At 45.0% G+C, this 11,601-nt stretch overlaps 1 long non-coding RNA gene across 1 annotated transcript; it reads left to right on the top strand.

The window, feature by feature from the left end:
• The first annotated feature begins 2,639 nt into the window (after positions 1-2,639).
• LOC122219238 lies at positions 2,640-11,381 on the top strand. Its single transcript, XR_006202328.1, has 3 exons — positions 2,640-3,014; positions 3,216-3,473; positions 11,288-11,381. It is a non-coding gene; the product is annotated as an uncharacterized LOC122219238 (long non-coding RNA).
• Positions 11,382-11,601: the final 220 nt, after the last annotated feature.

The raw sequence follows: 11,601 nt of genomic DNA, 5'->3' as shown, positions 1-11,601 counted from the left end.
CGAGCCAGTTGAGCGTCTGACTCTTGGTTTGAGTTCAGGTCATGATCTCCCAGTTCCTGGGATTGAGCCCCACGTCGGGCTCTGTGCTGACAATATAGAGCCTGCTTGTGATGCTCTCCCTCTTTCTGCCCCTGCCCTGCTTGTGCTGTCTCTCAAAATAAACATTTAAAAAATATGTTAAATCTGAGACCTAAATCTTGATAGAGCTAATATAAAATACATTTTATCTCCATTACATGTAATGCTGGAGCAGTTTCTTTGGTGTGAACAAGTCCGATGATATGGTGTAACCTAGGGGGTGTCATTGGTTTTGTGGCATATTAACAACAGGATTTTCCTGTTGGCCTCCTGTTCAGAACTGGACTTATCAAAAACTCCTGTGAGATACATATTTTAACATTTGCTGAGAAGTCTGTTGATCTGCCACCTGCAAGCTGAAGACCCAGGAGAGGCGGTGGTATGGGGCCCTGCCTCCAAGGACCGGGAAGACGGCTGTTCCAGCTCAGCGTTTGGGCAGAGAGCAGATTCTTGTACCTTTTCTGTTCATGGCTTCAGCAGATTGGATCACGTCCATGCTGGGAAGGGCAGCCGGCTGTACTCAGTGTACCAGTGTAAATGCTAATCTCACCCAAAAGTCCCCACAGACACCCCAAAATACTTAGCAGAATATCTGGCACCCTGTGATCTAGCCAAGTTAATACAACATTAATCATTACAATTATATAAACTAGTTGTATTTTATTTTTTGTTTCAAAGGATGTCCCATTGATATTGGGATTCAACTTTCCACTATTTAAAATTATATAGATTTGTGTGCCTGGAACTTTGTATAAGATCCTCACCTCCAAAGTTTTCTGGGGAAGTTTTCCAAATTCATGATGTCTTTTTCTGACCTTCCGGTATGAATTATTTTAACCTAGTAATTCTCTACACCTTGAATGTGGTCTCCTTTGAAGGCCTGTGTTTGAAGGAGGCTGCAGTTAATACTACCTTGTCCAGAATATGCTGGCACGTGGGTCCTTCCAGAGCTAACTCTAGTTGTTTGGGTGGCTTTTATAGATCATTTAACCACAATACGTCGCCTGAAAAAGGCAGCCTTTTAGCACTTTGGTAGATTAGAGTTTAATTTATAGTTAGCCAGGCTTTAAGTTTCTGGTTAAAAAGCTGCCATTACGTCAAGACTTCCCTTCATACGTCAGATTCACATTTCTGCCTGCTGCACAGAATGAAAGGGGGTTGAGAATCAGAAAATGTTAGGAATTGTGGGAAAACAGTGCTTATTACTCTTTGTATGTGTTAACTGTGACTTGATTCACACACACTGAATTGGAATGTTGTATATATGTTTTTTGTTTAATGATGAGAAAGGGCAGAAATATTTTTCCAAAGTCTGCTCAACGGAACTGCCCAGTGGGGTTGTCCTGGCTCAGAGCTAAGCCTGTGACCAGCAGGTGCCACTCATGCCTTCATGTGTCATACACAAGCATGTTTTCTCGAATTGCAGAAATTAAAAACAGGCTATGAGGCTGACTGCAAGCCTGCTTGAAAGGAATATGGACCGATTAGTGGAAAGTGTCCTTATTACCAAAATGGCTCAATTATTACCCTGATGGGTTTTGTTTTTTGTTTTTTGTTTTTCTCCCTTGCCTTTCTGTACCTAATACCTAGAAGAGCCTTTCATGGCCAAGAGCATTCATTAACTTGCTTTCTGACTCTAGAGCTCCTTTCCCTCTACTTGTACCTTTCAGAGGGTGGGATCTCCTATATCAGAATTATGTAGAACACTGGGTAAAAACTAATTCCTGGGTGCACCCGAGACATATTTTCTTAAAAAAAAATTTTTTTTAATGTTTATTTTTGAGAGACAGAGCATGAGCAGGGGAGGGGCGGAGGGAGAGGGAGACACAATCCAAAGCAGGCTCCAGGCTCTGAGCTGTCAGCACAGAGCCCGACGTGGGGCTCGAACTCACGAACTGTGAGAACGTGACCTGAGTCGAAGTCAGACGCTCCGCTGACTAAGCCACCCAGGCGCCCCATCAGACATTCTCCTAGTCTCAGAGCTGGACCTGTATTTTTAAATTAAATACCCGCAATTTTAAAAAACTCCCTTAACTCCTCTTCAGACACTTTCAATCAGAAACAATCATAGGAGACATAGTAAAGGATTTATCATAGTACTTGACCTGTAAGTGCAATTAAGAGGAGGTAGATCTGGGCTGTGTGAGGTGCTGAGGGACAATGGGTGCGAAGTGGGGGACACAGGAACAGACTGGAACCTGCAAAATGGGGCCATGAGGACGCTTGTGTCGGTCTCACTACCTTCAGATGTCCAACTTCAGTGACGGGGACAAGGGACTGGGCTGAACGCTCACCTGGCCCAGCAGCTGGGGAAAGCTAGAATGAGTCAGACAAGAGCTGATGGTGCTGCGACCAGGTGCTGCCCAGGCCCCCGGAGGTGGACACAAAGCAGGATGGCCATTGCCTTACATCTCTCACCTGCCAGCCCTCCAGAGTTCCCAGCAGCAGGCTGCACCTAAACTGGGAAGGAGCTTCAGGTTCCTTTCCAAGTTGTTGCTTCTACGGAGGAGGTGGCAGCTGTGTCCATGGACAATCTGGACTGTTGGGGGAGGCTGAAGGCAAGGTGAGCTGGAGGTACAGAACCTCCTCACAGCCTTGTGTTCTGCTCATTAGCTTGGTTTCCACCAGAACAGAGGTTATGAAAATGGTTTGAAGGGAGTTTCACCCACAGGATCACTGGGGTTTGTCTGTTAACATCCTGGGGCTTATTTTCTCTCTTAGATGGGGAAGGGCTCACAGTGTGTACAGCTGGGAGGTGGTGAGTCTGAGATGTCCAAAGAAGGGAGAGGCCCTGACTGTGCAGGCCGTGATCCCCCTCTGAATGGGTGCCTAGTGTCTTTGTCCTGAAGATGCTTCACAGACATGTGCTTTCTTCTACCCTCCAGGAGGAGATCAGCTGTCCGTGTGGCTCTCCCTGGTCTGAGTGGCTCCTTGGAGTATGTAATCAACTTTGAAAAGTATTTTTCTGTAACGGGAAAACCTCCATTCAAAGCACAACATGGGGTGTGGATTGATATCCATGGGCTGATTTAGGAAGTATAGGTGATCTAGAGTGTGATCTCCTACCACTTTGTCCTCAAGCAGACCCACAACCTGTGCCTTTTCTGCAGTAAAGTTGGCTGTTGCCTTTTCTGCAGGGAGTTGGCTGTGGTCCAGGGAAGAGGTCGGACCCAGGTTCTTCAACGGAGGTCCGATCTGCATCAGTCACTCTCTCAGGGGCCGCCAGATGGCAGTGTTGGCTTGCCCAGTCTAAGCCACCCTGCCATAGAAGATCTGATCTGCAAAGAAGCAGGTTGCTGGCCCGTGCTCTGCCAGTGCACAGACTTTGCTGAGTCTGGGGGATGAACCCAGCAAAATTGGTACGAGTCTACTAAAAGGGATAAACCAAAAGGTTGGTAGGTAGTAAACTCTCTGGAGGTCTTGTGTGTGTATGGGATGGGGAGGAATGTTTCAGGGAGAGAGAAGGGGGGAGAAGGGTTGTGGTTTGGAGAGACAAAAATCAAAACACAGAATTCCTCTGGAAACAGATTTATGGGGTGACTGGTGAAATTTATTATGGTGACCAGGTGACTGGCTGCAGAAATGAGATTAAGACTCAGTATTCATTTCATTCTACTGATTTCTCACTCTCTGGGTTTTCTTTGTTTTCTGCCACCAGCAAGTCCTCTTGTGTCTTGTACTTCAGCAAATTCCTTTCAAATGAACATTGACGTTATGATGATCTAAGGACTCGAGTCTATAAATGCCATTGAAATTCTTGGTTGAGGATTTTGTAAGGATGCTGATAATAGAATTTTTCTACAAATTTTTCCACTTTGTCCTCAAGCAGACTTACAAGCTTGAGGAAGCTTGATCTTTGATTAGCAAAGTTCTAAGTTCAAAGTTCTAAGTTGCTTGCTTTGAGTAGTGTTCAACTACATCCCAAGAAAATGCAAGAGAAGACTTGCTTTTCTCACATTTAACTTAACGCCTTTGACTTAAAAGGAGTTGGTCTGTACTGCTTTCATTTAGGAGTAAATGTATTTTTCTTGTGTCTCACAGGTAATCCTGCCTTTTTTCTCTTTTGTTCAGAATAGAAATCATGTAAGTCCAAGAGAGACCTGCCCTAGTTAGAGATAAAAGGAAAGTCTGTAATTATTTTATTTTTTAAAAAAATTTTAATATTTATTTTTGAGAGAGAGAGAGAGAGAGTGAGCAGGGGTGGGGGAGGGATAGAAAGAGAGGGAGACACAACTCAAAGCAGGCTCCAGGCTCCACACTCTGCACCGTGCCCAACATGGGGCTTGAACTCACGAGCTATGGGATCATGACCTGAGCCGAAGGCAGACGCTTAACTAACTGAGCTGCCCAGGTGTCCCAGAAAGTCTGTAATTATAATGACTGTATTTCCTTAACCAAAGTTTGAATCATGCTATAATGTAGAATCTGACCAAAGATTTGAATTCAGGGCTGTCTTTGAAATATTAACAGTTGTAATAGACTTGTTAGGAGTCCCTATTTAATTTTGTTTTTCTTTCTAAATATTTCTTTTTAATTATTTATGTAAAAAAATTTTTAATGTTTATTCATTTTTGAGAGAGAGAGAGTGAGCATCAGCAGGGAAGGGGCAGAGAGAGAGGGAGACACAGATCTGAAGCAGGCTCCAGGCTCTGAGCTTGAACTCACGAACTACTAGATCATGACCTGAGCCAAAGTCGGATGCTTAACTGACTGAGCCACCCGGGCACCCCTATCTTTAATTATTTCAAAAACTAAAACTGGATTCTGATTTTGTTTATGTCCTCGACTCTCTCATATTGGCAGTTTTCATTTACTATTACAGTTGGTGGTTGAGAACCACAGGAGTAGCCTAGGGGTGAGGACACTGCTGACCATCTGTGTAGTGCTGCTGCTTTCCCTGTCATTTACAATGTTAAGAAAAGTCATCTACAAACACGAAGATGTTGGTTAGCTTCTCAGGAAGCCATCCTGTTGGGCCATACCAGCTCTGTTCTTACTGCTGCCTGAGAGCATTGCTATTTATGAATTCTCTAGAACCTTGTCAGGCATGGGGAGGACCTCCAGAAGACCTGCCAGCCATCTTGCTCCTGGACTCGGAGGCTCTGGAACCCGTACATGTCATAAAGTATCCCCATCTGGGGTTTCCCTGTGAAGCTCCTCAGAACTTTTCCTGAAAGTTCATTACAGTGACTCTAGTGAGGCCAGCATTTCCGAGGGGAAGATGTGGGCCTAGAGAAAGGCACAGAGGACAAGAACAGAGCCAGGGACACCCTGGGTAGTGTTGAGGAGCCCATGTGATTTGCCGCAATCCTTTCTGTAGGCTCTCAAAAGAATGTAAATCAGCACGGGGCCAGTATTGATAGATTATGAGAGCACAGACACCAAAATAGGATTTTTCTAAGAAATCAGAATTGGCTTATTTGTGTTGTTTATTTAGGGGTGGGGTTAGGATATTTGTTCAGACACTCACTGTGTTCAATTTACCCATTACTTCAGCAGTAGTTTTCAAGATCCTACCATGTCCCAGGCACTTTCTATGTCCCATGGGGACATAGCTGTGATTAGGGATATGAAGTCCCTGCTCTCTTAAGGTAGAGCTCTCTTAAGTGTCTGTGAGGAGCGCCAAAGGTGTGAGGTAACAGGGTAGGCAGGTGTCCACTTGAGAGGGTTGTGGAGAAGGTGACATGTGAGCTGAGACTTGACAACAAGAACAAGCCAGGGATTTGAGAGTCCTGGGACGAGCTTACAACACACATTTGTTTCCTGAACGCCAGCTGAGCACCATCTCTGTGCCAGGCCCTGGGGTCCAGCCCTGAACAGAATAGACTCCAATCTTCCTCTCAAGAAGCTTGTGTTTTAATGGGGAAAACGAGACAACCAACACAATAGAAAGTGTATCATGCGGAGTTATAGTGTGTTGCAGTTGCAAGGTGATGAGTGCTGGGGAGAAAAACAAGACAGGCAAAGGCCTTGCGGGGTCAGGGGGCAGTGCAGGTATCCGGGAAGGAGCTTCCTCCAGCTAAACAGAAAGAACACTCTACTTCTGATTCTTTCTGAGAAGGAAGCCATAGCTTGGTGATTCTTGTGTTGTGCCTCAGAAGGAGACTGAAGCCTTGACACTGAAACCACTCCTTGGCACTGAAACCACGGCTTCTTACTGTGCCATGCTGATAGCTGTCTTTGAGGAAAGGGCTAGAAGATGGTCTGTGTGGGGGTCATCAATTAGCAGCTCTATTGCTGGTGGTGACATGTGGCACATCTGGGTAAATAAAAACCCGGTACAAGAGAGGGTGTTTTAGTTTCAAATTCCTTAAATAACCAACAGTTGGGAAATGGTTAGACAACTTATGAAATACTCATTACATGGGATATTATGCTGCCATTAAAAGTGGTACCTATGAAGTCCTTGTATGTAACATGGCAGAATATTAGGGCAGAACACTAACTGAAAATCAACAGAATACGACATTGTTTGTGTGCCACAATTATGACTATGTGGAAAAATGAAATCGTAATGCACTAGAGAAAGCACCCCGATTAATACAATGGGATAGCCCAATATGGGTGGGTATCTTTATAGACCTCTGTAATCGACTTTTATTATTTATTTTTAATTTTAGGACAAAGCTTTGTAATTTAGAATTCTAAATTTAACAACTCCTCTTCCCATTTTTTACAAGTAATTTCCACACCCGCCCAAGGGCTCAAACTCATGACGGAGACTAAGAGTTCCATGGTCCACCTACCGAGCCAGCCAAGCACCCCACTCCTCTTCCCTTTTTGCCAAACTTCTCAAAATATTTTATTTTAATCGTAGATGCAGTATAGTAATCAACTTAATAGGAAAAAAAAATCTAGGTGGTAGCTTGGTTTGAGTTGGTGAAAAATCGGGTTGTTTGACATAGTATCTCACTTTGAACCAGCCATAATGAAGTCGACAGATATACCTGATCATCTCCTAAGCAGTAAGAAATAAAGACTTGTTTTCATGAGCTGTGCCTCCATAAGCCACAAGTATTTTCAGGCAGTGTGTGGGGCAAGATTGGGAGGAGGGTTGCTCACTTGCTCTCTGCAAAGGGCTGGTGCTGCCTACTGCATGGGAAGACTGTTGGACAGCTAGATGGGGGCTTGGGCAGAAGAACAGTCTGATTTATCTGTTGGATTGTGGAACTGAAACCCCAGGCTTTTTAGATAGGTGTGCACAAAGCCTCTGGGTTGTCTGGAGAAAACCACAGAAAATTCTGACTTTCCTTGAGTTTCATGAAGGTGAACGGAGTTTTAACCTTCATGCACATTACAAAATTCTAACAAGGCAAGTAATCTGAAGGGTGTAGAATTTCCCTCAGAAAAGACTGGTGTTAGGGAAAAATGACCAATGCCTTTCTTACTCCATTGGAAGCTTGGAATACTGTCACATTCCTTCTTACAGTTTTCACGAATTGGAGGGAAGCAATTACCAGGCAAAACTTATCAGGAAGTTTGGTGTAGGTTTGGAGGTATTTTTACTTTCATCCCTTTAATAAATTTACACTGTTCCATGTCCCTCGTAATTCTATAAGAGACATAATTTTGGAATTTTGCAGTAGATAAAACCTAAGTGGCTGTTCAGTGGCTCAAAATGTACAGCCAGTTTGGAGCGAGGCCCTCCTGATACTTCAGCCCTCTTATTCTGACACTTCCCATTGCTGTGGGCATGGGTGCCGATGTGTTTGTCCTAAATTAAGTAATTTCCTAGAGGGCCAGATCTTATCTTTGTTTATCATCTGAAGTGACAGCATGCTTTGGTTTATTATGAAGTACAAGCTATTTTTTTCCATCCTTTTTTCCAGCCATTCATCCATGTATTTTATTATGGAACATTTCAAATGGACACAAAAGAAGTTGAGAGACCAGTACAGTGAAACCCTATGTGCCCCTCACCCCCTTCAATAACTACTCATGGCCAGCCTTATTTCGTTCCCTCCCACCCCCTAGATTATTTCGAAGCAAATCCCAGAAATCCTGTAACTTCATCTGTAAATGTTTCAGCCCTCTAAAAGGTAATGACCATATATTAAAGTACAATCACAGTATCGCAATCATACCTTTGAAAATTAACTCTGATCCTTTAATCAAATATCCAGTCTATGTTCAAATTTCCTCGATTGTCTCACAAATTTCTATTTATAGTTCATTCAAGTCTGGAGCAAAATAAAACAATCTCTCTCTCTTTCCCTTGAAATTTCATTGTCAAAGAGTCCAGGTGGTTTGTCCTGCAGAGTTCCCTGCTTTCTGAATGTTACTGATTGCATTTCTGTAGTTTCTATAAATGTCTTTTCTTGTAAATTGGTGGATTTAGAGGCTTGATCAAATTCAGTTCAATTTTTCACTAACAGAGCACGAGATATTTATATGAGTCTTACTGATTTGCTTAGATGAGCAAATTAGACACGTTTCTGTTAGTTAAACAGCAGTGTACTGTGATAGGTACTTTTTGTGATATGATGTATATCTCACCGTATTAATGATTTTTCAGATAGGCTTCAGTTTCTGAAGCCAAAAGCCTTCATTAGATCATAGGTTTCAGACTCAGATGGCCTCCCCCTCAGGCAGGAGGATGCCTCTTTCCACATGGGAGGTGGAGAGGGTCGCCTCTTGGCTTCTGCAAGAGCAGCTGGGGGGTGGGGGGAGGGAGGGATGGGGATCTCATCTGCCAGGCCACTCCCCTAGGCTACAAGGTCTCAGCTTCTTCTTCAGAGCCGAGCCTTTCTGCCAAGGTTTTTGTGTTTTTGTTTTTAAATGTTTATTCATTTTTGAGAGAGAGCATGAGTGAGGATAGGGCAGAGAAAGAGGGGGACAGAGGATCCGAAGTAGGCTCTTGCTGAAAACAGCAAGCCCCATGCGGGGCTGGAACTCAAGAACTGTGAGATCATGACCTGAGTCCATGTCAGATGCTCAATGGACTGAGCCACCCAGGCGCCCATTTTTTATTTTTTTTAATGTTTGTTCATTTTTCAATGACAGAGTGCAAGTGGGGGTGGGGCAGAGAGAGAGGGAGACACAGAATCCAAAGCAGGCTCCAGGGTCTGAGCTGTCAGCACAGAGCCCGACGCGGGGCTCGAACCCATGACTTACAAATCATGACCTGAGCCGACTGAGCCACCCAGGTGCCCCTGTTTTTGTTTTGAAAAGGCAGTCTACTCTATCTCATTTCCCTGCTCTGTGTTAGTAATATAAATGTCGCTTTCTTCCTCAAATAGCAAACATCCCAGCCTCTTTGATCCACTTGCCTGCTTTGTGAGCCCTCTTACAATTCAGCCCCTGCATTCAACACCTTTATTTACATGTTTTATTCATGGAGTAATAGTAAGAATGCACTGTTAGTCTCATCTCCTCTCTGCCATTATCTCGATTCTCTCTGTGTTGGGACTATTTTTGGGAGAGTGCCTCAGTGACAGCTGTGGGACACATTTAACCTGCCAGCTGAAATGTCTTACAAAATGCCCTTCGTGTTCCAGCTTATGTACATGGCTCGGCCCGGGCACAAATGGCACAGGGTAAGTGTGCCCGGTACCTCTTCTGGGAGGCTCAGGTGGTCCGGATTCCCTTTTAGAAACTTCAGAGTCAGGCTATTCGTAGTGATGACTCCTCATGCTCCAGCTGCCATGCCTGCTCCCTGCTGGCAGCGGGGACTCCGATCCCTGACTCCTTAAAAGGAAAGGTCTTGAGAAATGCTGCCCTGAGTCAGACTGTGGGCCGCACAGGCAGGAGCTTCTCTCTGAGAGTGGTGCCAGGGGAATGGCTCGTGGGGGCAAGAGGGTGTCCTCCAAGAGCATGGCCTCAAAATAGCCTGGCTGTCCTGAGCTTCCCCTGACAGCCTGCCGTGAATCAAATACCCACAATCTATGCAAAGCTGTTGGAAACCTATTTATATTTTATGTTTGTGCCACATGAAGAGCAGTTGGATTGAAACTATCTTCCCCGAGGTGTTTTGTTCCCCCTTGTTTCCCTAAAACTGAAGTTGTGTCACCTCTGTGACCAGGGATCACATGCAACGTGACGAGTCACATCGATTTGTGAATGTGCCAGGGAAGGTGCAGCTGACATCGAGGGTGTTACGGACACCTTCCATCGGTGTATTGTAGGGACCACAAGTTGCCTATGAGACATCAATATGTGGGCTGAAACCAAACATCTTGCTTTTGGGAGTAGATTCCATCTCAAAGAATTGTCCAGGAAAGGAAAAGCTTGTTTATCCCAGTTTCCTTCATGACTACACTCCAAAGTCAGCTTCTATAAGGATGATATTCCATGCAAATGTGGCCGATGGCCTGGGCAAGGCTACAGCCACCCTCCCTTTCTCTACTGGGCTACAGCTGTGACAAATGCATGTGCCAGGAGGTCAAATTAGGGAGGACTTCAGGAAAAGTTCTAGGTTGGAAGCGAATTTATATGGATTTCCATCCAGAAAGAGAGCTGGGCTAATTCAGCAACCTGGCTGGGTCTGGCCCCCAAGAGGAACTCACAATGTCCATTGAGCCCCTGGGGGTTTACAAGCTATCAGGTTAGAGTGGGTGTCCAGGCAATATTTGGGAAAATCTAACAGAAATTGGGCATTTACATGAAACAGGGCCCAAGGATTAAGGAGACTTGTATGTTCACAGGACAGTAGTGGGGTCAGTCCTGGAGCTCCTCTCAGGTTTGTACCTGCACCGGCCCCTCACGTGCTTGCCAGAGCAAGCCCTTGGAATTGTGGTCCAGCCACACGCACATTGTGGTGCCCTCTCCCACACTCATTTTTCTGGCAACACATGCTGCTTATTGTTGCCCAAAGACACCTGCAGGTTGCTGGATATAGGCTCTGGGGTCTAATCCCATTACTTCCAAGCCGTGTGTGTCCTCTGGAGAAGTATTCGACAAGGGGAAGCTGTGGTTTCCTCACCCGTGAAGGAGAGTACTATCAGTACTTCCTCCCAGTGCAGAGTAAGTGTGTGTGAGTGCACAGCCCAGAGCCTGACACATAGTACATCCTCAGGAAATTGACCCTGATGGTAGTCCCGCTCTTCAGAGGGGACTACCACGCACTCTGCTCCCACCTGCCTGGAAACTTTTAATTACCCTTCAGAGCCTTTGATTTTTGGCTCAAGAGTACCTCAGGGAAGCCATCTCTGACTCCCACCTGCCCTCCACCCCCACCTCCTAATTCACTGTCCTCTCTCCTCTTGTGCAGATTCTCTGCCCAGGGTAACTCCTCACTTGCTGTCCACCATCATCCCAGAAGGCAGAGACCTCACCTGCTTTGCACTCCTGGCTCCAGACCCATGTCCACCATTATTGCTTAATAAATATTGTTAAACTAGTTAATCATGTCAGTTGAGTAGTTTTTTTTTTTTTTCTTGATGTTTATTTATTTTTGAAAGACAGAGTGTGAGCAGGGGAAGGGAGGAGAGAGAGGAAGACACAGAATCTGAAGCAGGCTCCAGACTCAGAGCCTGATGCCGGGCTTGAACTCACAAACGGCAAGATCATGACCTGAGCTGAATT

The sequence above is a fragment of the Panthera leo genome, chromosome B2 (genome assembly GCF_018350215.1).
Source record: "Panthera leo isolate Ple1 chromosome B2, P.leo_Ple1_pat1.1, whole genome shotgun sequence".
Taxonomy (NCBI): Eukaryota; Metazoa; Chordata; class Mammalia; order Carnivora; family Felidae; genus Panthera; species Panthera leo.
Note: the sequence above shows the minus strand (reverse complement) of the source record. Positions and strands in the feature narration are given on the sequence as shown.